The sequence below is a fragment of the Equus przewalskii genome, chromosome 26 (assembly GCF_037783145.1).
Source record: "Equus przewalskii isolate Varuska chromosome 26, EquPr2, whole genome shotgun sequence".
Lineage (NCBI taxonomy): Eukaryota > Metazoa > Chordata > Mammalia > Perissodactyla > Equidae > Equus > Equus przewalskii.
In genome coordinates, this window is record NC_091856.1 from 26,440,431 (window position 1) to 26,445,063 (window position 4,633).

Consider the following 4,633-nt stretch of genomic DNA (forward strand, 5'->3'; position numbering starts at 1 on the left):
GACAAAGATATCTGTTAATTGATACAGAATGATTTCCAGGATATATTGTTAGTATACAAAAGCAATATATCCAAGAGTATATACATCATGCTACCTTTGTGTAAAAATGAAAGAGAAATAAGAAAATATACATGTATCTGCTCATATGAGCAAAAAGGAACACAGGAAGAAGTCAGAAACTAATGATTTTGGTTTCCTACAATGGCTGAGTGAGAATGTGTGGGAAGGATGGGGAGATGGGTATACCTATTTATATGTTTTGACCAGGTTATGTTTTGCTTGCTCAAAAATAAATAAACAAAAGAATGGGAAGCAAAAAAATAACATAAATAAACTAACTTAACTATGTTTCAAATGAATAACATAATTAGAATGAATGAGAAATTAAAATAACTAATCCAAGTACTTCTGGAACACAATATTTTGCGTATATACCTTTAGAAAAAAATTGAAAAAATATTGAGTTGTACTTAGTAGTTTTATCATCCACACAGATATGCGTCCAGGATTTTGAAGTTACTTAATATGTATTCCAGGATTCAGTGAATAAGTAAGAAATATTTCTGAAAAAGGGAATGACTCCTCACTATCAGGAAAGGTGTCACATACATGGAAAAGGAGAGGCTGGAAAGAAGTCTGTGGTGGCATTAGAATTTGAGATGTCAGTGTGAACTCATGGTTTTTAATACATATATAAATAGGTTAAAATTTATATATCAATATTTATACTATTCTCATGCCACATGCTTTTCAACTGATTTCAGCCCCACATCCTATGAGTAATCATTTTTATTAGTTTATTTTCTTGTTTATACTTCCTGTGTTTCTCTCATATATATATATACCCGAGATATATATATATATATCTCGTATATATATATGTGAAGCTTTGTAAACAATGAACACACCTAAGAAATTTTCTCTCTAAATACCATTCTTCCCTAAATGTAATCTAACTTACTTAGAGGGATGGCTGATTTCAGGGCCAGGCCAGGAAATACAAAGATGATCTGGGAAAATTTTCCTGAACCTGAAAGTAAGGAAATGATCAATGAATCAGGAGGACTCAGGAGCCAGGTCAAGTGGCTCACCATGGCCAAATCTGGAATAATTTGAGTTTCAAAAAGAATAACAACTATAATTGATTATTACTCAGAGTTTACGTTAAAATCTATGAATCCATAGTGATATAAATAAATTGATAAAAATTAAACAGTAGGGAAAAGAAATTTCTCTCATATAGAGAACTAATGCATGTAGAATAATTGATGGGATGGGAAAAATCACCATTTGTCCACCACAATTATAATTGTTTCATGCTAGAGTCACTTGATTCTTATGAAATATGATGTTATATATAGTGGTTGAAATTTTAATGGGAAATAGCATGTTTACATAACCTCAAAATATCTACCCGTTACGTTTATTAATTTCAACAATATAATAATAACTTTATAGTAGAAAAACCTGGAAGACACCACCTTAATCAAGTTACTAAGTTTAAAATCACCAGTAATTGGGAAAATTGATGCCAGCTGCCTCCTGATAACTTGCACGGTGGTGTATCTGCGAAAGATTTATAGCCTGAATCTGAGATACGTTTATACCTACATAATAATAAAGTGAACAAGGTTAAGTCTTAACTTTAGAGGAATCTGGGTGAAATATATATGATACTTTTTGTGTAATTTTGACTTTTCTATAAGTCACAAATGGTTTCAAAATAAAAAGGTAAGAAAAATCCCTTGTCCATAATTACTCAATAAGAGAGAATAGAATATCCTACAGGTCTGTTACTAAATTTAAAGTTGGCATCCAGGCAGACAACTATGATCTTTCAAAATATTCTCCTTGTAGCCCCTGTCAGAGACAGAATATGGACTGCTGAACCATGAGCAGGACAAGGAATGTAATTCTATAAAGTGTATCCTTCCTCTGTAAGAGTTTATAGTCTTTACAATGAAACTGTAGAGGCAAATTTACACTGAGAAAAGAAGCATGTCTGAAGAACAAAACATGTCAGCACATTTGCCACCCATGAGCTGGCTTACAAGTGTACAATCAGAAAATATTGTCTATACCAATGTGCACTAGAAACTCTCCATTTTCCCCTCCAGGTCCATTCTCCAGCCTTCTCTAGCCTGTTTCATCTCAGGAGTCCGACCTTTATGGACTCCGTGAACTGGGTTCCCTGGGCCTTTGGATTTGGTGGGTGGAAACACAAGCAAGAGGTCAAGTGCAAAAGGAGAGAGAGATTGGGGCATTTATTCTGTTTTTCTCCCTGCTGGCCCATGGGTTGACAGTGGCTGTCCCCAGTCCTGTCCAGGGGTCCTCTCCTACCCCTACATGTCTCACCAATTCTTATAACCACTGCCTTCTGTTATACCTGTTTCCCATGGCTGCTAGCCCTGAGTGCCCAACCTTTAATAGCTTTCCTTAAACTTGCCAACACCTTTGTAAACAAGCCATTGTGACATCTTTTTTAAAAAAAAAAAAAAAAAAAAGCTTTTTCCAAGGTGGAACCACACCCAGGAAGAAAGGCAATGATGGCATCATAGACACTGTCCCCTGGGACTCCAGTCCACTCTGGCTTGTGGAAGTGCAGCTCCCCAAAGGTCAGTAAGAAATTGGCCAATTAGCCTACAGCAGCTCCTCCCTGACAAAGAAGCCTGGGGACACTTTGTGTCCTCTTTCTGGTACTTAAAACATTATCTTTTTGCTTATTGCTCTGGAGTTGAATAAGGACCATGAAAATCTTTAGAAGTGCCTAGCCCACAAATATTTCTTGTTTTCTTCTCCATATCAAGTCTCCTGAAGAGAAACTGAGAATTTGGGAAACAGTCCAAGCAGAAGGTGTCTGAACTCACCAATGACAAGCAAAGGTTAGAGTGAGCAGGAAATCTGCACTTGGCAATGGATCTGCCTGTGTGCTTGTGGGTTTGTGCATAAGTTCCTCTGTGTTCACGAGTGTGTGCGTGTATGTGTGTATGTATGCTTGTGTTCTTGTTATTTGACAGTTACATATATGTGTGTGTACTATGTATCTGATGCACATCCTGATGCTTTTCCTCAGTTAGAGTCAGTCTGGGCTCTGTTTTATCACATGTAGACCAAGTCATCAGCCTCCTAACATTTCATTTAGGGACTCCTGATTCATGCCTGTGATCTTAAACATTTGCCTCCCATTGTTATGACGAGGGCATTTCCCCCACTGTGCAGGTGTCACAGCTCAGCAGATGAGAGCTCAGCATCAGGAGTGAGATTATTCTCTCTCCTGCTGGAGAAGAAGATGCCTGACTTCACCGAGGATCTAAAGTTTGAGAGGGCTCAAACCTCTGCTCAGCAGTCGTGCTCACGTATGTGTGAACTGTGTGGGTGACACACTTGTGTGTAAGAGCAGGAGTGTGTATTGTTTGCTTTTTTGTGCGTGTATATTACCATGTGTATGTCACCACATGCATGGGTTGTTGGTCATTTAGTGACTTTGGCTGTGCAAATAGACTTAACTGCCCCATGTTGACTGCCTTCCTCCAGGAAGTGTGTGGTGAGAAGGGGCCTAACCATGTCTCTCAGTAACGGGAGTTTGTGTGCTGCTTGTTGCAGTGAGTGTGTAGCTGGATGTGCATATGTGTTGTTGGTGAGTGTTTCTTGGTAGATTTTTGCATTGTGTGTTTTTGGTGATGCATGTGTTTAGTGTTGAGTTATGTATATAGCTGAGTTGAGTGTTTACCAGGTGTGTCATGCATCAGGTGTGTTGAAGTGCATTGTGAATGTGTTTGTGGGTGAATGGTACATCCTTGTGTGTTGTTTATGTCTCATTTTGTGAGTCATTTATCACTTGTATGATTGTATATGATGTTTATGAACTGAACCACATACTGGCTATCCTTCTTTTAGGATAGGAACTGGTGACCGATTTGATAGGAATTCTCAAATCAGCAGTGTGTGGGTGTGTTTGCGTGTGTGTGATTTGTATGTGTTTAGGGAGGCTTCTGATTTTCCACCATGACTCAATATTTCCTTTAGTACCTTCCTCTGGAGCACCATTGACTGAGACAACCAAGGCTTCAAGCAACTCCCTGTTTCTGAAATGGATCTGCTATGATTTTCATATACCTGAGTGCGATTGACTCACTCAGAGTTTTTTAATCTTTCACTTAATGTCCCAGGAAAAAATATATTAATCATCATGCGTGAAGTTAGAGAGCAGAACCCTCAGTAAATGGGGGTGAGATCCTGGGAAAATCACTTAACTTCTTTGCCTCAGTTTTCAATCTATAATATGGAAGTAATTACACTTGCCTCAGGAAACTAACAGGCTCTCAATAAACATGTATTGTTTGAATAAATGATAATAAATGTGAGAGTATTTTGTCAGTTGGAAAATAGATCAATATGAATGAAGGGAACTTTCCAGGCAGGGAACTAAGAACATTTTGAACTATTTTGACTTCTTTGCAGCCATAAAGTAACACAGGGTGCCCAGCACTCCTAACCAGTGATGGAGGAAGTGTCAATGTGTAGTGGTGGAGAGCATGGACTCTGACAGCACAGACATACTATATAGAAGTACATGAAGGAATCAACATGTTGTATGTTTAACCTACAGAAAATGGCATTATGTTTATATATA

The 4,633-nt window shown here is 37.9% G+C and overlaps 1 long non-coding RNA gene across 2 annotated transcripts; it reads left to right on the forward strand.

Annotated features, from left to right (window-relative positions):
- The first annotated feature begins 2,510 nt into the window (after nucleotides 1–2,510).
- Nucleotides 2,511–4,359, forward strand: LOC139079709 (uncharacterized). 2 transcript variants are annotated; one of them, XR_011533573.1, is made up of 4 exons: nucleotides 2,511–2,615; nucleotides 2,808–2,882; nucleotides 3,220–3,356; nucleotides 4,027–4,359. It is a non-coding gene; the product is annotated as an uncharacterized lncRNA (long non-coding RNA). The 2 variants fall into 2 exon arrangements; XR_011533574.1 differs by lacking the exon at nucleotides 3,220–3,356.
- Nucleotides 4,360–4,633: the final 274 nt, after the last annotated feature.